Source organism: Ornithorhynchus anatinus, chromosome 14, assembly GCF_004115215.2.
Source record: "Ornithorhynchus anatinus isolate Pmale09 chromosome 14, mOrnAna1.pri.v4, whole genome shotgun sequence".
Classification (NCBI taxonomy): domain Eukaryota; kingdom Metazoa; phylum Chordata; class Mammalia; order Monotremata; family Ornithorhynchidae; genus Ornithorhynchus; species Ornithorhynchus anatinus.
The window spans coordinates 6,121,510-6,143,456 of NC_041741.1; the positions used below are offsets into that span (position 1 = coordinate 6,121,510).

The 21,947-nt window shown below is 44.2% G+C and overlaps 1 long non-coding RNA gene across 1 annotated transcript in view; it reads right to left on the reverse strand.

Annotated features, from left to right (window-relative positions):
• The window catches only part of LOC120638794, a 285,479-nt gene that overhangs the window by 252,187 nt on the left and 11,345 nt on the right, over positions 1-21,947 (reverse strand). The window contains exons 2-4 of the long non-coding RNA XR_005660742.1: positions 12,975-13,258; positions 7,606-7,754; positions 7,322-7,472 (exon numbers count right to left, since the gene is read on the reverse strand). This is a non-coding gene — a long non-coding RNA (uncharacterized LOC120638794). The remainder of the gene's footprint in view (positions 1-7,321; positions 7,473-7,605; positions 7,755-12,974; positions 13,259-21,947) is intronic.

The window sequence follows — 21,947 nt, forward strand, 5'->3', positions numbered from 1 at the left end:
ACGGGCTTTGGAGTCAGAGGTCATGAGTTCGAATCGCACTCTGCCACTTGTCAGCTGTGTGACTGTGGGCAAGTCACTTCACTTCTCTGTGCCTCAGTTACCTCATCTGTAAAATGGGGATGAAGACTCTGAGACCCACGTGGGACAACCTGATTCCCCTGTGTCTACCCCAGCGCTTAGAACAGTGCTCGGCACATAGTAAGCGCTTAACAAATACCAACATTATTATTATTATTATTAAAATACTCTCCACATTCGGTCTAGCATCTGTCCTCTGTCTCCCATTCTCCATATACTTTCCCTTACACGCCAATTTTCTGAACCCCATTCTTTCATTCAGTCGTATTAATTAAGCACTTACTTTGCCCAGAGCACTGTATTAAATGCTTGGGAAAGTGCAATACAACAATAAACAATGACATTTCCTGCCTAGGAGGAGCTCACAGTCTCAGAAGAAAGAGGGGAGTTGGTGGTGAACATAAAAACATTATCTGATTTTTTTTCTTTGTGATCTTTGTAGAGATAATTAGCTAATGCTTAATTGATAGACTGTACTGTGAAGGGTGGGGAGAGAATCACCTTTAAATTTTAGTTGTTTTCAGGCAAGACTGGAGGTTCTGAGTGATTAAAAGGCTTCTTCAAGGCTCTTAATTCCAATTACATGTTCAAAGTGGACCCAGGTGAGTAGTAGTGGAAAACTGTAACCATTAAATGGATGTTCTTTCTCAAACACAAACATTACCGGTATCTCTTAGTGATTCAGATCATGGGAACTTTGAGGGTTAGTATTCTTTTGCTAGTATTTAAGAAATTCTGAGTTCTTCCACTAGCCTATTCGTTGGGAGTCGGGGAAGAGATGAGGGTTTAGTCAGGACGACCTTTACAGATACACAGAAATACGTCTGGGTAGCCTCGTAGAAGCATGGTGCTTGGCCAAGGGACCACGATTCTGCTCCCAACTATGCCACTTACCTGTTGTGATCATGGGTAAATCAGTAAAAACCTCTGGACCTCTGTTTCCCCACCTATAAAATGGGGATAAAATACCTATTGTCCCTCCCTATTAGGCTGTGAGCCCAGGTAGGACAGGAACTATGTTCAATCAGATTACCTTCTATCTATCCCAGTCCTTGGCACCGAATATGTACTAAAGAAATACCATTATCACATTACATTCTGTAACATGAGCCAGAGGCCACACAAATGGAAAGTTAACCTTTAGACTGGCAGGACCCAGCTTGGCAGGAGGAATAAGAACTGGGTTTGCATTTGTCCGAAACCCTCATTGGAAATACTCTCCCTCATCCTAATTGCCGCTTTCATTCCTAAAGTATTGAATGTGGTATTCAGAGTTCTCTTTGAAATGGAAAATGGCAAATCTTGTATGACAGAGGTAAATGCCGGACTTCAATACTTTATGGGGGTCTTGGAGGTTTAACATCTTCTAGAGTTTTAAGTGACTGAAAGATGGAATTTCACAAATTTGAATATCTGCCTCTGCCAATTTGAGAGTCTCTTCCTTTTTGCAACATCTATGTAAAAGGAGAATCTGCATCAGCTGGGACTCTGGTATAATCTTTGCATCATTCCAGAAGTGAGATAATTGAATCTTTTCCGAAGAGTTCGGCGTTCCTGTGATCCCTTCCTAGAGAAGTTGGAGAGTGAGCACCTATGATTCAGATTTTTCACTCCTCTTTTTGGAAAACTTTCTCATCTCTATCTTCAACATTCCTTCCATTCTTGGAACTGTAAATGGAAGGAAAAGAGCTCAAGAGATATTGGATAACTTTTGATTCAGACTAGAAAAATCCTATGCAAGAGGATTTGCGGATCAGTTGCTAGAATTCTCCTGCAAATATGTGGCCCAGTGAAACTCACTGTAACTTGGCAAACCATTGTCAACTGAGTAACTGATTCACTCAAGTTTCCCTTTATTTCTGACTAGCTTTGTAGATTCTTTTCAGTCTTCCCTTTTGTATGGTGATTTGAAAACAATCACAACTTGCCTTCTTCCTACTGATTTTATAGCCCCCTCTAGAGTAGTATTGTAGCTTCCCTAAAGACATTTCCTTGCAAACAGTCTCTTCCCCAGCAGTCACTACTTAAATAAAAACAAGGCTGATTGTGTCGAATAGATTGGCTCAGGTTTCACATCCAGAAGTCTTTGTCCTCAAAATGGAGATTCGGGATCACTGCTGATTGCCATATTAATTAGAGCTATTACTAAGAGACTCTTTGACCTCCTTTGTGTGACTAATAAATCAACAAAAAGGAACTATGTGACCAAAATGGGAATGAGTATTGCCCCGTAACCTCAAAGACGGTGTCACTACACTAGGGAAATTCAGTGGCAAATATAAGCTTTTCTGAGTAACACTTTGAGAAGCATTTTCTGTGGCTATAAATGTTGAGTAGTTGACTTCAACTTGGTGGAGACTCCCTCTGGGAATTGTCTGCTGTGGATTCAGGCCTCATTCTCACATTCTGGTCCTTCACTGTGAAATCCACCTCTGATGCATAAGTGTTTTGTGATGTGCCTGAGGAGAAATTAATCGGAGAAAGCCTCAGGGAGGACATGTAATTTCAGACAGGTTTGGAAATGGGTGAGTAGGGAATTTGAAGTGGGAGGAGCCTATGGGGTGGAGAAAGGATGTGACCAAGAGGGCTGAGGTTGGAGAGATGAGTGTGAGGCTCCGCAAATACCTTATGTAGAGAGGTACGAGGACCTGGAGCTGGAGCGCAGTGGGAGATGAGAGGGGAAGGTGGTGGTAATAACATATTAAGTATTTTTATTGCCATTGTTCTTGTCTGTCCGTCTCCCCCGATTAGACCGTAAGCCCGTCAAACGGCAGGGACTGTCTCTATCTGTTGCCGACTTGTTCATCCCAAGCGCTTAGTACAGTGCTCTGCACATAGTAAGCGCTCAATAAATACTGTTGAATGAATGAATGAAAGTATTACGACTGTGCGCAGAGCACTGTATAAGAGAAGTTCATTAGTCTACAGGAGGGAATTTAAAAAGTACCCTGTCCTTTGAGGGGCTCGGGAAGATGGCATAACGCCTCCGATGGCCAAAAGGAGGCCCCCCGAGGTGTTTTCCTTCTACCCCGTGGGCCTACACTTTGAAGAATCCCTCCACTTGCCCCTTTAATTAAATCTTTTCTTCATTCCTAGCAACAAAACCCTGCTAATTCGTCCATTTCCGCCAACCCCACAGCCCTATCTTATCTGCAATTGAGTTATTTATTCATAATTAATGTTGGTGTTTGTTAAGCGCTTACCATGTGCAGAGCACTGTTCTAAGCGCTGGGGTAGATCCAGGGTCATCAGGTTGTCCCACGTGAGGCTCACAGTTAATCCCCATTTTACAGATGAGGGAACTGAGGCACAGAGAAGTGAAGTGACTCGCCCACAGTCACCCAGCTGCCGAGTGGCAGAGCCGGGAGGCGAACTCATGACCTCTGACTCCCAAGCCCAGGCTCTTTTCCACTGAACCTCTACCTCTAGACTGTAAGCTACTGTGGACAGGGAATGTGTCCACTGTTGCGCTCTCACAAGCGCTTAGCACAGTGCTCTGCAGACAAGCAAGCGTTCGGGAAAATACGATCGAATGGATTTTCCCACTTATTGGTTCATCCTTAATAGCACTCCTCTGCGATGGTATTCATAGCCACCAGAGGGCGCTCTGGCGCTAACATTCCAACTCCTCTTCCAAGATGGGAAAACTCTCCCGTGTGGAGGGTCTCATCTCCACTTCAGCTCTGTCCATGGAAGAAATTAAGGACAAACACTGGGAGACCCGCATACACTCTGCAGGCACACGAATCTGTCCTCGGTCGTCGATGTCACAGATGGAGAACGTGCATCTGAGCGCTCAGTACTGTGTTCCGCACGCCGTAAGCGCGCCACTGATGGAGATCAGGCTGATGGTTCCAGTGGACCATCCAGGCCGTGAGCATAAGTGGAATCCCCCGTGGACTGGTGTCTTGGCTTTGTGTATGGACGGTCTCTGGTTTTGATCTTCTCTGGGATCTTAATCTTCAGAGTCCGCGCTTGAGGAGAGCGACACTTCTCCTTACCGATTTATGGGCAGCGATGCTATTTATAGACAGAGTTGGCTGGGTTTTCTGGTGGATTTCCCAGTTTTCTAATTCCATCTTGTGATTCCTACGTGGCAGAACTGGGCCAGGAGTTGCTGCAGTGAGCCTATCTGGATCCTTGTGCAGAATTTCCCTCTCGCTGTTGTGATTCCTTCTCACTGGGCTGTATGTCCCTGGAGTGGTGTTCCCTGGAGTTGGGAAGATGGGCCCTACGACATGACCAGATCAATCGGTGGTATTTACTTATCATGGTGTGCAGATCACTGTACTAAGCACTCGGGAGAGTACAGTACAACAGAGTTGGTAGACACGTTCCTTGCCTAAAACACACTACAGGTAAGTGGAGTCCCATGGAAATTCCAGACAGTTAATAAGGATATTCTAGAACTATCCTAGAAACCCACTGCTGAAGTTGGAGTAAGCAATAACGACTGTAGAACCAGGGTATGTAATAATGAGGAAGACTTCAATTACCCCACTGAATAGCCTAGTCAAGATTAGAGATAAGGTTTCTGGGCTGGGCAAATTTTTGGTTTTCTGAAACGATTACTCATAAGGACATCTACCAACTGGCTTTACTCCTCCATGGGATTTGGTTTAGGAAGAGTTACTGCCATAGTGACCATGACACCACAAAAATTAATATTCTTAAGGGGAAGAAAGGTCCTGCAGAGACAGGGCACCTCAGAAAAGGCATTATTTGTGAAAATCTCTTCAACAGGCTATTAGATCTTTGTTATCCTAATGGAGGAAATGGTCATTATGATACAGAATAAGAGAAGGTTGGAGGATGAGAGCTAATTTTTTTTTTCTTGTCAAGAAATTCAGATGCTTCAGATGTCTATGCAAGAAAGAGGCATGTAAAACATGGTAGGAGAGGAAGCTGCCCTCTGCAACAATTAAAAACCTTAGATGATCACCATCCCGTCAAGGACAATGAAGGGATATTTTAATGAGTGATGATGACCAGTGGTTTTTCTTGATTCCAATATGGTGTTCTTTCTACTAGTTTATTCTCTACACAGCTTTGGGAAGCTCCTAAGAGCTTAACTGTTCAAAAGGTAGTTTTGAGATACCTGTGGGCCTGAGAGTCAGAGGACTTGCATTCTAATCCCAGCTCTGCCACTTACCTGTTGTATGACCCTGGATAAATCACTTAACTTCCCTGTGCCTCAGTTATCTCCTCTACAAAATGGAGATTCAATAACTGTGCTCCCTCCTGCTTATACTGTGAGCCTCATGTGGGACCTGATTATCTTGTGTCTACTTCAGTGCTTGGCACATAGTAGGCACTTAATAGATAGCACGACTATTAATAAAAGGCAGGGTTTCTGCCCTCGAGGGACTTGTAACTTGGTAGGAGAGAGAGGCACACGCAAATGGAACCCGAGTAAAGATTGTATCTTAAAGGCAGGGAACTCTGGGAAAGGGAAATTCAGGGAAAACCTAAGATACCCATTTTGATTCAGAAAGGGAGGGGGAAAAAGCCTTTGAACAATCGGAAAAATCAATCCTGAAAGTAGAGCAGCTGCCCACCGGGGGCAGGAAATCAATAATAAAATAAAAAGAGAAGCAGCCTTTTCGCTAATCCCTGCCGCCTCCTTTGGAAAAAGTAACGAACTTGGTTAGGCTTAGCCAAAAGTGTGTGGGCAGCTTTTTTATTTTCTACGAAGAAGTATCAGTCAAAGAAACACCACTGTTTTTGAGGCCTGCGTTTCTGACCAGTCACACCGTGGCCAGGCTAACCAGCTTAGGTCACTAAAGCCGGAAGGGCTGCTAGTGAGCAGTAGGAGGCAGTTAGCTGAATAAAAGCATCCCATATCTCCCAGAGCTATCTAACACGGAGCGCCGGGGGAGCAATCAGGCCCAACAATTAGACCAGAATGAGTAAATTCTGATGGGTCTTGTCACATAATCCTTTTTCCCCCAAAACATGGCTAACCGAAGGGAGGAAGTAGCAGGGTATATCTGGGAGGGGTCTTCACAAACTCTCGGTCGTTGGTTGGAACTCTGTCATAGTGTTCTACCCAGAGTTGGGGACGTCCTCTCTGTCAGACCCTGCATGATGCCGGGTGACTGATTGGACCTCCTCGCTGGAGGAAGAAGTGAGTATCCCCTTGGGGAGGGAGTTCAAAGGCCAGGTGATTTGAAAGGTGGCCCTCGAAGACAACCGGTGTCTCCTTCCCAGTTCCGCCAGCTGCTAGAAGTTGGGCACCGGGTTAATGATAATAATGACATTCGTTAAGCACTCACTATAATGCCAAGCACTGTTTTAAGCAATGGGGCAGATACAAGGTAATGAGGTTGGAGACAGTCCCTGTCCCACATGGGGCTCACAGTGTTAATCCCCATTTTACAGATAAGGTCATTGAAGCACAGAGAAGTGACCTGCCTCAGGTCACACAGCAGACGAGTGGCAGAGCTGGGATTAGAACCCAAGTCCTTCTGTCTCCCAGGCCCGGGCTCTATCCACTAGGCCATGCCGGGCTGGACGCGTAAGCGTATCCGTCCCGAGTGGGAAGTCTTCGTGGGGCGGGAGCTAGGCCACGTGCGAGTAATGAAGTGTATTCCTCCTCAAAGGGAAGTTCAATTTGCCACACAGAATAAATCTTGCATGGCTCACCCTTTCTGACTCGGGTCTCTCACTCTGGCCATGCCAATCCTTGAACCCACGTGACCGGTGACAGCGATGCTAAAGCTTAATGTACTTTTCCCCATAAATGAGTTTGGAGGTACGATGGACAGTATTCCTTTCTATTAAGCCCAAGCACTCCTTGGGGATGGGATGGAAGATTCTCCTCTTGAACGTGGATTTAGAAGTGGAGCCCCTTCCACTGTGGAAAGGCCTGCTAGAAGCCACGGAGCCCCGTGGACCAAAAGAGGGGCTGGGAGTCAAGACTTGGCTTCGAGGCCCAGCTCCGCCACTGGCCTGCCGTGTCATCTTGTGTGTGTCATTTAACCTCCCTGGATCTCAGTTTCCTCATCTCAAAAATGGGAATAAAAAAAACGCTCTCCCTACTGAGATTACGAGCCCCAGGTGGAACGGAGGCTGAGTCCAATCTGACTATCTGTCTCTACCCCTACCATTTAGCACTTTGCTTTGGCAAGGAAGAAGTGCTAAGTAGATACCGTAATTGATCCCATAAACTCTAGTCTTTGCCATATTTGGTCTAGTCAACTCAATGAACGTAATCCCCAGAGGTATACTCAGCATCGCTTACCTGGATGCGGAACCTTATCAGATGTAGCCTAGAGAAATCCAGACGGGAATGCAGTTGGAAGGCCGCTTCCTGTTCTGCTTCCACGCTGGAACCAGGCAGGGTCAAACCAGTAGCAAAGCAGTGGTGTCTGCGCCTCCACTGAGGGAAATGCCTGGAAAGCACCAAACCAAGGAGTGACACGTTCCCCGCCCTCCGTGAGTCTACCCCCTAAGGGGAGTTGGGTGGTGGGGAGAGGGAAAGCCCGGACACGGTGGGACTTGAATTTCGTAACAGTTTTTACTAACCCATGAAGCGGAGGAGGGGAAATCATGATCCCTTGTCTTCTCTGGGGGCTGATGCTCCCAGGTTAAAATATTAGTTGACATCAACGAGATTCCCATAAAGCTCCATTTCCATCTTCCTCACCGAAGATTGCGACTTAGATGGTGTATGACTTAGGCGACCGTGACAGGAAAGAGAACAGAATCATTTTTATTTTTTTGACAATCTTATTGCTGTAAGTGATAGGGAAACTGGAAAACAAGCTGTGAGAAATGTATCATTCTAGTTGTAGTCTTCCAAATGTATCGGTCTCTTTTTCATCGCGGCCGGGATATTTATATTTTCGATCACATGCCAAATTTCAGTGGTGCATGGTGCATTCCCCTGTGTTTTTATTTCTCAAGGGAATTTTACTTTAAAAAAATGTCTAGGTGAAAATGATATACAGTCCATATCTATTTTTGAAGATGGAGTCTTCCTAGAACCATAAAGCGCATCGCATGTTAAAATGGCAATTTGTTTCCAAGGAGTTTCACTCAATCCTTTTTATGTTGTAAAGGGCCTAAAATATGACAATAAAGGAGTTGTGTATAGCCCTCGGAGAAAAAGTTCCAAGGTTAAAATCCAGAATAGAGATTTAGGATATAGTGACTTCTAGACTGTCAGCTTGTTGGGCCAGGGAACTTGTCTACCAACTATGTAGAGAAGCAGCGTGGCCCAGCGTGGGAGTCAGAAGGAGCTGGGTTTTAACCCCAGCTCTGCCACTTGTCTGCTGTGTATCTTGGACAAGTCACTTCACTTCTCTGTGCCTCTTACCTCATCTGGAAAATGGGGATTAAGATCGTGAGCCCTATGTGGGACTGGGACTGTGTCCAACCCGATTAACTTGTATCTACCCCAGCACTTAGTACAGTGTCTGGCACAAAATAAGCACTTAAAAAATACCACAATTATTGTCATTATTATTGATGTACTCTCCCAAGAATTTAGTACAGGGCTCCGCACACAGGAAGGGCTCAATTATTATGACTGTAGGCTCGTTGTGGGCAGGGAACCTCTGTTATGTTGTCTGTACTTTCCCAAGCACTTAATATAGTGTCCTGCACACAGAAAGCACTCAGTAAATACAATTGATTATGTACATATCTGTTAATTAATGTCCTTCTTCCCTCTCTAGGCTGTAAGCCTGTTGTGGCAGGAAAGAAATGTCTGTTTTATATTGTACTCTCCCAAGAGCTTAGTACAGTGCTCTGCACTCATTAAGTGCTCAATAAATACGACTGACTGATTCCCAAATAGGCATGTGGAGAAGGATAATAATAATGTTGGTATTTGTTAAGCGCTTACTGTGTGCAGAGCACTGTCTCCCAAATCTGGCGTATTGCACCCCCCCGCGTGCTAATCCAATGCTCTGCACACAATAAGGGCCCGATTAAACCACATTGATTGGAGAGCCTTGAAAGTCAAGCAATGACACCTAGAGCAGAGTTCCTGGAATTCCTTTCCACATAAGCACTTACTTTCAACACATCAGAAATGATCAAGTAACGTGTACTTCAAGCTGGAGTTGTAGTCAAGGACACCGAAGGATCTCTTAGTTACCTACTCAGAGCTTAACGATTTTCCTACATCAATAAATCGAAGATGCTTTTTACTGCAAAACATGTTTCTATTAGCCAATTTTAATGGTCATTACAAAGTTTTGGTCTTTGTCTGCAATGAAGGAGGGATATGAAAACACTTTCTCTGGGAAAATTGCCAGTGAAGAATTTGGACGATCGCATTTTTCGTGATAGAGGAACATTTCAAATTAGCTGTCTTTTAGCTAATGAAATTCATTCCTGATTTTTTATTTTTGATTGTATATTAGGAAGTGCACTGGGGGACTTTGACCTTAGTAAGTAGTAACACAGTTTCTCTTCCTAATTGTTGCTGAACTGTTTCCTACATTTGAGAAGAGCAGATAAAAGCCAGGACAGTAGCAGAACTTTATAATTTGGGAGTTTTTATTATACTGCGTTCTGCCATCCACCAGTGACATCCAGTCTTCTGAAGCTGGGGCAGTAGTGGCTTTTTCCAAATTCATGGCACTTAACTTTTCTGTGCCTCAGTTACCTCATCTGTAATATGGAGATTAAGCCTTGGACTATGCCCAATCTGAGTAGTTTATAACTACCCCAGTGTTTAGTACAGTGCCTGGCATGTAATAAGTGCTTAACAAATGCCGTTAAAAGAATCAAATAGTGAACTATTTCTTAAGTTAACTATTTCTTAAGGAAATAGCTAGTGTCTTGAATGACTGGAAAATGTGAACATACAAGGAAAAATGGGAATTATGAAACTCAGGAAAAACAGTGAATAGGATACTGCTTTGGAAAAGAGGCAGACGAATTTCTTATTGTCATAATAGGAAAGTAGAAATAATAATGTTAGATTCGAGCCATTGGCATTGATTTACAAAAACTATTCGGCATCTGTCTACCTGTTCTAAAAGCACCAGTCCCTAGTACGTGAGCTAAAGGACCTCAACATAGATATATGACAAAATAATGTTAACAAGATATCTGGAGGGTGGGGAAAGTAAAAAGAACAGCATCATTAGTGATATTTGAAGGCCTACTGTGAGTCATCCATTCAATCGTATTTATTGAGTGCTTACTGTGTGCAAAGCACTGTACTAAATACTTGGGAGAGTGCAAATATAGGAACAGAAACATTCCCTGTCCACAGCAAGCTCAAAGACTAGAGGGAGAGACAGACAATATACTCAAATAAATAAATAAATTACAGTTATATACATATGTGCTGCGGGGACGGGAGGGAATGAATAAAGGGAGCAAATCAGGGTGACGCAGAAAGGTGTGGGAGAAGAGGAGAGGAAGGCTTAGTCAGGGAAGGCTTCTTGGTTGAGATAATAATGCTTTGAAGTTGGGGAGAGTAATTGTCTGATATGAGGTAGGAGGGCTTTCCAGGCCACAGGTAGGATGTGAGCGAGAGGTTGGAGGAGAGATAGACGAGATGGAGGAACACTGAGAAGATCAGCATTAGAGGAACGAAGTGTGCGGACTGGTTGTAGTAGGAAAGCAGTGAGGTGAGGTAGGGGGGCCAAGGTGATTAAGTGTTTTAAAGCCGGTGGTGAGGAGTTTTGTTTGATGCGGAGGTGGATGGGCAACCACAGGAGTTTCTTAAGGAGTGGGGAAACAAGGTCTGAATGTTTTTAAAGGAAAATGATCCGGGCAGCAGAATGGAATATGGACTGGAGTGGGGAGAGACAGGAGGCTGATAGAATAATCAAGGCGGGATAGAAGTGCTTGCATTAATATGGTAGCAGTTTGGATGGAGAGGAAGAGGAGGATTTGGGTGATGTTGTGAAGGTAGACCTGACAGGATTTAGTGTCACTGTGCCAAGAGGCACATTTTGGTATCAGGGAGTTTACAAACTGATGAATCCCACACTTCACGCATACGAAGGTAACTGATTCCAAAACTGAAAAAAAAAAAGAATCTGTAAAGTTAAATTGATTCAGAGGAGCTTCGGAAGCTGGGCAGAAAGAAGGTGCAAGGAGCGAATAGGCCGTTCTACCTCCGAGTCCTTAAAATAATCTCGCAGATGCTCGGTATCATCTCATACAGTATTTCTAGCTCATTATTTCCCGTCCTTGTTTTTTCACTCTGATTCAGCCAGATGCTGTCTTAATCCACCAGAATTAGTGTGTGCAAATTAGAAAATTGAACTTCCAAATGCCAACCGAAAGCTAAGACCCTTCCTCCCAGAATGAATCGACAGATCTCCTCATCTCTTTCACCATGGAGTTGTCTCAAGTAGAAGGAGTTGATGGAGCGTGACTAAGACAAGTTGCCAGTGTTAAACGGTACTATGCTTTTGTTTAAACTAAGGATCCTAAGCGCTTCTCTGCTGAACCATTACAGCTAAGCAGTGTGGCCTAATGAGAAGAGCCTGGGCCTGGGAGTCAGAGCACCTAGGTTTTAATTCCAGTTCTGCCACGGGCCTGCATTGTGACCTTGGACAAATCATCTAACTTCTCTGTGCCTGTTTCCTCATCTGTAAAATGGGGATTATATCCTACTCCCTCCTACTTAGACTGTACGCCCCATGTGGGACAGGGATTCGGTCCATCCTGACCATCTTGTATCTACCCCAGCGCTTAGTACAGTACTTGACACCTAGTAAGCGCTTAGCAGGTACCGTAAAAAAATTAAGCATGGAATACAACAGATAGTTTTCCGAGCCATGTCCATCAGGGTGGATTTGACACATTGAAAATAAGTTCTGTCCACTAACTGATTTCACTCTTTCAGGGGGTGGAAGTCTTTACCCCCTCAGACAGCTGCAGGGAAGAACTCCGTTTTGACAGCCTTCCTGCCTCTGTCCTTCAGCCTCGCCCCCTCTTCCCCCCTTCCCTCCCCCCACCCTGAGTGGGGAACTTAATTATTGAAAAGAAATAAGTCTGTTTAGCCCTTCTAAACTGCAGCTCTCTGACCTCAGGGGAAAAAAAGTGTTTCCCTGCAATCTGAACCTACAAACCCAAGGCTACAGTAATTATGGGTCCATCAAAAATGGTCAGGGAAAACTCCCAGTAAGGTTTAATCCCATTCATTCTGACACCTTACATATGTGACTGACATTTACGGATTTTCTAGGCGTGAGATATTAAACAGAGCACTGCCTAATACAAGGATCTTAAATGAAGATCTGGCCATAAGGTGTTCACCATCTTAATGTGAGAAGACTCTCCTTCCCGTGGCCTCTGACTCCCAGGCCTCTGCTCTGTATCTACTAGGCCACACTGCATCCCACATTTACAAGGGACAAATGATAACAGACTTTGCAAGAGGAGTATGTGTCTTATCATCACCCTGTTGCTCCACCCCAGGTTTGCTGCCTGAAATCCCTTTCACCCATAATTCAGCATGAAATCAATTTGTGTCGCCTGGGTGGGGATTACATCGGGCCTACAAACTTCACATTTTATCTTCCCGGGAAGGTCACATAAATATTATTTGCCTCATAATTATCGGGCTGATATAACAGCTTAATTGTGTCATATTTTATGTACGATGGGGAAATTATAACTGTAGTAAAAAATGAAAATATTTTCACTTCTCAAAATATAGATTTACTAACTGTAATGCATTCACAGAGAGCATTTTCCCTTGTAATTAATTAACATCTGATTGAATTCCCTCATATTACAGTATTGTTAACACTACAAAAATGCATAATTTGAGGCAGGCCTCTTCCCATCAGGCAAAAACGCAATTATCCCTTATCTTTCAACACAGCCAAGCCCTGTAAATATAATTACAGAAATGTATGTTTATTGGAGTGTAAAAATAACTCATAAAATTAATATTGAATTTATCCTCTTACCTTGAGCATTTGTTAAAATGAGCCATGGGCCTGCTGACTGTGTAAGAGCCAAACGGGGCTCTGTCTGGGCAGGATTAATTTTCAGCAAGCTCCATCCAAAGCGTTTCCACGGCCTAGGAGCACTCCGCTTTGGAAGCTTCATTCTGCCAACTCCATTCAAATAGGCACTATTCAGCGCAGGAATAACCGCTTCTTGAGATATTGAAGTGAGTTTCAGCACCAACGCGTTTTTGCTCGCTTGCCTGGTCGTCTTTTGGAGGCTTACACGGAGCAGACCGTCGTACCTAGAATGAGAAGGAATACAAAGACAAATCATTCAGACCTGGATCCCAGCCTATGACTGTGTGTATGTGTAGGGGGTAGGGGGTCACGAGGGATAGGAAGGTACCCAGTCGAGGAGGGTCGAGGGAAATCTTCTAGATCGTACGCTCATTATGGGCAGAGCTTGTGTCTGCTAATTCTATTGCATTGTACTCTCCCAGGCGCTTAGTACAGTGCTCTGCACATAGTAAGTGCTCAATATATACCACTGATTGACCAGACACATAAAGAATAAGGCAAACTCGATAAAAACAATTCCACTGGAACAGCAAAAAACGAGCAGTGGCACTGTCGTGTGGGGGTAATGACAATAATAATAATATTCGTTCATTCAAACGAATTTACTGAGCGCTTGCTGTGCGCAGAGCACTGTACTAAGTGCTTGGAAAGTACAATTCAGCCACAGAGAGACAGTCCCTGCCCAGAATGGGCTCACAGTCTAGAAATCAAAACAAGTAAACAGGCATCAATAGCATCAATATACATAAACAGAATTATAGATAGATACACATCAAAACAAGTAAACAGGCATTAATTATAGATAAATGGAATTATTCAAGAGTATTTATTGAGCGCTTACTATGTGCAGAGCACTGTACTAAGCGCTTGGAATGTACAAATCGGCAACAGATAGAGACAGTCCCTGCCCTTTGACGGGCTTACAGTCTAATCGGGGGATTATAGATAGGTACATATATACACAAGTGCTGTTGGGCAGGGTGGGAGGTAGAGTAAAGGGAGAGAGTCAGGGGGAAGGAGAGGGGAGGGGGAGCTGAGGAAAAAAGGGGGCTTATTCTGGAAAGGCCTCCTGGAGGAGGTGAGCTTTCAGTAAGGCTTTGAGGGGGGGGGGGCGTGTGACTGTCTGGTAGGTAGGACGTGGGCGAGGGGTCGACAGTGGGACAGGAGAGAACGAAGCACAGTGAGAAGGCTAAAACCAGAGGAGCGGAGTGTGCAGGCTGGGATGTAGAAGGAGAGAGGGAGGTGAGGTAGGAGGGGTCAAGGCGGTGGAGTGCTTTGAAGCCAATAGTGAGGAGTCTTTACTTGTTACAGAGGTCGATATGCAACCACTGGAGGTTTTTGAGGAGAGGGGTGACATGCCCAGAATGTTTCTGTAATAATAACTGTGGTATTTGTTGAACCCTTACTATGTGCCAGGCACAGTATTAAGCATTGCAGCATAGCCTGGTGGTAAGAGTCAGAGGTCATGGGTTCTAATCCCAACTCTGCCACTTATCTGCTGTGTGACCTTGGACATGCCACTTAACTTCTCTGTGCCTCAGTTACCTCATCTGTAAAAATGGAGATTAAGACTGGGAGCCCCATGTGGGACAGCCTGATTACCTTGTATCTACCCCAGCGGTTGGTATAGTGCTTGGCACATAGTAAGCGCTGAGCAAATGCCATTATTATTATTACTGTTATTACAATAAATCGGGGTGGACACGGTCCAAGCCCCACATGGGGTTCATAGTCACAATCCCCATTTTAGAGATGAGGTAACTGAGGCACAGAAAAGTGAAGTGACTTGCCCGAGGTCACAAGGCAGATAAGTGGCAGAGCCAGGATTAGAACCCAGCTCCTTCTGACTCCCAGACCCATATTCTATCCACTTAGCCATGAACTGGTCCTTAACGCAGAGAGAAACAGTGAAAATGTGGACACTTCCCATGGAAGCCAAGACTACATATAAAATATATTTGTGATCACTGAGCCCTTGACCGAGCTGGAATTTGCCATGGGGTGATAATCCGGAGCTAGATAGGAAATGAAAAATGCACCTTTTCAGTGAGGGCAGCTGAGCTACAAATATCTGGCATAATTCACCCTTCAGACACGGACCCACGTCCACACCTCGTGCTAGCTGTAGTGTCGGACAAAGCCACGCCTCTCTCCTGGACCTCAGACAGAAAGGGGGTGACTGGCAGAGCTCACAAAGATCGCGTCCAGCAGATAAGAAATGATAAATGCAGATTGTTTTCTCAGTGACAGACTCGTTAGTCTCCGGTGAGTTAGAGCTGCTGCGAGGAGGCGCCTTGCTGCTTTTTCTATTTGCTTCGGGTTGTGAGTGATAGAGATGCAGCGAAAAAAGGCTGGATGGTTTGATCTGAGGTCGAGTGCTCAACACTAGAACCACAAAACACCCCGCAACAGACCAACTCTGAACCAGATATGCAGCCTACATGGTTCCCTTTAGAAATCCCCTGGATGTCGCTGCTTTTTCTGTCACTCACCGTTCTTCCGGGGCTGACGAGGTTGTCCGTCAACATCCCCAGAGTGACAAGATTTCAGAATCCTTAAAAACATTTCCTCTTAGATCAACTGGCTCTTGTTTACTGTGTCCCCAAACATTTCTTCTTAGATGGACTGGCTGACGTTAACTGTGTCCCAATATCACATCTCCCACAGCCTCAGAAGCAATGATTACGATGCAAAATGCAAGAAGCCACCGAGCCCTCAGAGTCTCTCAAAGCCCCCTCTGGTTGTTTCTGTGACTTTGTTTGTTGAGTAGTGGAAGGGTGACCAGAAGGACACTGGAGGAAGGTCAACGTTAACCTCCTTTAGCACAAGATTATTTTTTCTAGATCTTCCAGAAAATTCCTTACACTTTCCCACCCATTTCCAAAACACAATGGACATTACCCCCATGCTACTGAAGTATTTAGCCCCGACGTTCCCTAATTTCTGGATTTACCAGAGGAGGTAGGACCAGATTCCATTCTGGTTACTTTTTATTCCTTCTCAAACTATCCAAGTCAGTGATTTTGTTTTTGCTCTAGGACAACGTGTCCCTTGTAGAGTAACAAATACATCTGCTGTTCTATAAAAACAATGATAATGATTATGATTTGGACAAAGCTCTGTTACGTCGGGAGACATAAGAGTCTCATTCAGGTAATTAAGTAGCAGACTAGGGAATTTGTCTCTTAACAAATATATATGGAAGCTTTCAAATAAAAAAGCCCAAATAAGCAATCATCTGCTAGGAATGAGAAATTCATTTTTACTGTGATATTTTCCATACAGCTTGCTAACCAGATTCAATAGAGGAAGCCGAGGATCGGGTATTTTAGTGTTTCACGTATGAAAGTGTAGTGTGTAAAGTTAGTCTCCCTGGCGACATCTGATTAATGTGTTTCTCCTCACTTCCTTCTTTCAAGTGACATTGCCTCGAGCATTCTGTATTTCTCCCTGCAACTGCGAACAAGCACGGATTTGGGCTTGAAGCTAATAATAATAGTTGTAGTAATTAAGCACTTATTCTGCCAGGCACTGTACTAAGCGCTGTGGTGGATGTAAGCAAATCGGGTTGGACACAGTCCCTGTCCCACATGGGGCTCACCGTTCCAATCTCCATTTAACAGATGAGGTCACTGAAGCACAGAAAAGTGACGTGACTTGCCCCAGGACCCACAGCAGACGCGTGGCAGAGCCGCAATTAGAACCTAGATCCTTCTGAGTCCCAAGCCCACGCTCTATCCACTAGGCCATGCTGCTTCTCCCTCTATATGTAGACTGTCCATTTTTAGGGGACCACAACTTCTCCATTTTAGGAAACTTGCATGTTCAAAGCCTCCTAAAATTCTGTCTTCTCCAATTAATTCCCCATCTCCCTAAGTCGTATCAGTTGGCAACCTCCTCTAAAACTTGTGTATTGCTCGCCCCCATTGGAGTGAAAGCTCTCTGTAGACAAGAAAAATGATTTGTGCTTCTGTTCTTGCCCAAGTACTTAGCGCTCAGTTCTTTGCACTCATTCTATGCTAGGCCTTTGGAAATATCCACTTGTGGGCCACTACGACACATTAGAAGTGGGCTAAATATACAATCCATTTCTAAGAGTCTTTGTTATGTACGAATTGGACCCCGAAGCATTGGGTTTGCTGGAGTTTTCCTTTCACGACTCTTTGTACCGTAAACAAGGTCCACCATGGGAAAAAGGAAACAAGTCATGCGAAACACAAAAATCTGTGATGAAATGTACCCCTCCTTAAAAGCGCTTACCACGGGGAGTAGGCCCAACTGAACAGATAAAAAAAAAAAAGAGTGGAGACCCCTCAGGACTTCTGCCTGAAGCTGATAAACTCCATAGAATTTATTTTTCCTTCTTGAAAAAGACATTACATTGTAAACTCTTTTGTGGGCAGGAACCTGCCGCTCGCTTCACCTGTGTCCAACCTCATTGGATTCTGTTTATCCCATCGCTTGGTACAGTGCCTGACACGTACTAAGTGCTTGACGAATTCCGTTAAAAAAAGTACTAGCTTGTGGGGGAAGAGCACAGGGCTGGGACTTGGGAGACCCTGCCACCAGAGTGCTGTGTGACCTTGAGCAAGTCACAACCTCTCTGGGCTCTGTTTCTTCATCTTTGAAAAGGAAATAAAGTATCTCTTCTCCCTCCTTCTTAGACTATGAGGGACGTATATCATTATCTTCTAACTACACCAGTGTGTGGGACATAGTAAGCACTACATATAGACCATGATTAATTCATTTTTTAAAAATTCCTACTAGGTTAAAAGGCTTGGAAAGTTCTAGAACCATCTGAACAGATCAAGACTACAGTGGTCACCAGTATCCTCCTCTAGCCTGTGAGCTCCTTGTGGGCAGGGGATATGTCTACCAACTCTGTTGTTTTATACTCTCCCAAGCGCTTAGAACAGCGCTCTGCCCACAGAAAGCACTGAAGTGTTAATATAGGACTTTGAATTCAACAAATACCATCGATATTATGGCCCCAAGTACCTGTTGACATAAATGCCATTGACACAGTTTAACAGATAAAAGACAATCCCGGAGATATTATGAAGTCCAGCTCTGGGGAGATTTACTCCTCACGTTTAAATTTTGTGTAAGACTACATATAAAGGCATCATTTTCTTTCTGCTTGATAAAACATAAAGCGTGACATAACCATGTAAATCGTACCTGCTCTGGGGATTAGCAATTTGCACACAGAGTCCCGGGTCTCTTCCAAGACCGAGTTGTACGAGCTAGTCTTTAATTTGGTGGAACTGCCTGGCAGAGTGTTTTAAACTGTCACAGGATTGACTTTGTTATAGAGGCTTTTCAACAGAGTGAAAAGTGGTCAAAATGCATCAGAACAAAGATGAGCCAATACAAAATGAGCTTTCTAAAGCAGCCTGTTGCTGAAGGAGAGCTGTAATTTTCCAAGAGTTTCTGCCATTTCGAAAAATCAATGAGGAGTAGAGAGATGAATGTTTAACAAGGAGTACAGTCACCCTTATAGCTCTTTGGTTTCTCTCGGCCAACATGGGGCCATAATAATGATCAAACTGTGTTACCGTGATCGGCCAATTAATGTTCTAAGACTGTAGTTAGAAGCGGGAGGTTTCCCCTAATGCATCCACTGGGGGCAAAGCATTGTGCTAAGGACTTGGAAAGTACATAATATATTTATGGTATTTGTTAAGTGCTTACTATGTACCAGCCACTGTAGTAAGCGCCGGGGTGGATACTAGCAAATCGGGTCGGACACGGTCCCCGTCCCACGTGGAGCTCGCTGTCGCAATTCCCATTTTGCAGATGGGGGAACTGAGGCACAGAGAAATGAAGAGATTTGCCCAAGGCCACACAGCAGACAAGTGGACGAGTGGGGATTAGAACCCATGACCTTCTGACTCCCAGGCACGGGCTGTAGTCACTACACCATGCTGCGTTCCCTGCTTCACATAAAAAGGAGTGACACATTCTCTGCCTAAAAGGAGCTTGAATTCTAATGGGGAAACAGGCAGAAGGGTACTTGGAGAGTAATCAAAATTAATAAATGAATGTACAGTGGAGCAAATGTATATACATAAATGCTGTAGATGCAGGTACATAAGTTAGCCTAGACCTAGTGTTGGACCCCTTTCAAGCTTGGTCGTATCCTAGGGGCAAGAGAAATTTAAATATATTTATTAAACATCTTTCTGAAGATGTTCCCGTTCCTAATCACCTTACGGACCGCTAGGCTGTAAAATCCTTGTGGGCAGGGATTGTCATCTTCCTCCAGTGAAACTCTCCCGAGCGCCTAGTACAGTGCTCTGCCCAGAGGAGACACTCACTATATTTTCGAGTTGATTGATTTCCGTAAAATTTCCCTTGGGTTAGATAGCTCTTGTGTTCTAGGCTTTTTATCTAAAGCACAGTTAAAAAGGCATGTCATCAGCTAGACGGGCAAAGACAAGAAAACCTAGTCCTTTACACCCACTCTCTCATGGGCTTCCTGTCGTTCCTGAAGTGGACCTCGGGAAATATTCATGCTTGACACCTGGACGTTGGAAGAGAAGGGATCCCTCGCAACAGATTTCCTATTGTAACGGCTTCCAGGCCAATTTAATACTGACGTACCAATTGTCAGTTAAGACCAGAATTAGTCAAGTAAGGTGGTGCTAAGATGTTTCAAAAATGTCTATAATTCCAACCTTCCCCTAAGGAAGATGTAGAAGATGCCGCTGTCAATGCTGTCATTGGTTATGAGTCTTTCTTTTTCCCGTTAATCTCCAATGGGTCTTCCTTTCTGTGGGGAGTACACGATGTAAAAGATCTGATTCTGTATTCGTGCGCTCGCCTTAGTGGTGGAGAGTTGTCATGGTGGGAGACTATTTTTCTGAACATCGTATATAATGGAAAGAAGGCCCTCGGTGAAGAAAGAGACTTAGAAGCCATTTTGGCTCAGTGAACAGCATTATTCTAGGTTGAGCTGATGAGTGGAAGTTTGTAAATACTTATATTTATTCATTTTCATTTAGCACCCCCTTGAGTAGCTTAATGCATAGCTGTTTTTTGTGCTTGTGCATATATAATAATATTGGTATTTGCTAAGCGCTTACTATGGGCAGAGCACTGTTCTGAACCCTGGTGTAGATACAGGGTAATCAGGTTGTCCCACATGAGGCTCACGGTCTTAATCCCCATTTGATAGATGAGGTAACTGAGGCACAGAGAAGTTAAGTGACTTGCCCACAGTCACACAGCTGACAAGTGGCAGAGCCGGAATTCAAACCCATGACTTCTGACTCCCAAGCCCGGGCTCTTTCCACTGAGCCACGCTGCTCAGGTGAGCCATGGTGTCCTCGTAGAAAGAGTATGGGCCTGTAAGTAAGTGAGACTCTTGTCCTGGCCCCGTCACTTGCCTGTCGTGTGACCTCAAGCAAGTCACTTCTCTGTACCTCCGTTTCCTCATATGTAAAATGGGAATTAACGTCTGTTCTCTCTCCTACTTAGACTGTGACCCCCGTGAGACAGCATGTGACGGAACTGATTATCTTGTATATTCCCCGGTGTTTAGCACAGTGCTTGGCCCACACTAAACACTTAAATACTATTAATAATAATAATAATCATAATTCTGGTATTCATCAAGGGCTTTCTATGTGCCAGGCACTGTACTAAATGCTGGGGTGTATACTAGCAAGTCAGGTGCGACACAATTCCTTGTCCCACAAGGGGCTCACGGTCTCAATCCCCATTTTACAGATGAGGTAACTGAGGCACAGAGAAGTGAAGTGACTTGCCCAAGGTCACACAGTAGCAAGTGGTGGAGCCGGGAAACAAGTGGTATAGTTGTTATTTGTATTCGGGAAGTAACTGGAGATGTGCCTGAGGTTTCTGGTCTCTATCTGGCTGTGTCTTAAGTGCTTTTATGACATTAAAAATACATTGAAGAAACTCATTTAGGAAAGACAGTCTCCCAGTAATTTGAATTCTAGATTCTGAGGGTTTTTAAGCATTATTTTAATGCCTACAGTAGGTTAGGTGATTGAAGTAAAAGGCAGGACTTCACATGGATACTTTTACTAGATTCACGTGGAATGAATATATAATTATCATTCTATTTATTTTTATTAATGATGTGAATATATCTATAATTCTATTCATTTATAATGATGCTACTGATGCCTGTTTACTTGTTTTGATGCCCGTCTCCCCCCTTCTAGACTGTGAGCCCATTATGGGCAGGGATTGTCTCTACTTGTTGCCGGATTGTACTTCCCAAGCGCTTAGTACAGTGCTCTGTATGCTGTAAGCACTCAATAAATACGATTGAATAAATGAATGAATGCACTCTAGTGGCTAAAATCTGTGTCGTGTTATTTCAGATTTGCCATGCCAAATTTCTCTCACCGACAAAGAAACCTGCAGCATGTTTGTTCTTAAGGGACTCACTTGAGCGGCTCAAAGAGACCCGCAACGATAAAAAGCACCCAGGCCAAAGCAGCAGTAAGTAGCAACATCTCCTTTGAGTTGGTACTAAAAAACCCAGGATGTGGTGTTTGCTAATGATAGTGATCTGTATTGTAACTTTAACTGGCCTCATAGGATCATAACAACTGTGGTATTTAGCAAGCCCTTAATACGTGCCAACCACACTTTACTAAACATTTGTGTATGTGTGTTGAAGGTGTGCTGGTATTTGGGAAGGGAGGATGTTGGATCAGGAGCTAAGCATTTAGTACAGTCCTCCGCCCACAGTAAGCGCTCAAAGAATACGATCGGATGAATGAATAAATCCCACGGCCAAATAGAAAGTCATTTCCCATCCGATATTATCCCCGCTCTGGTAGGAGGGACTGCAAAGGTGAATTGTCCTTTTACCCTAACGGCAAAAATTCACATTCCCTAATTCAACCGAGAGGCGATGCCCAAGCCAAG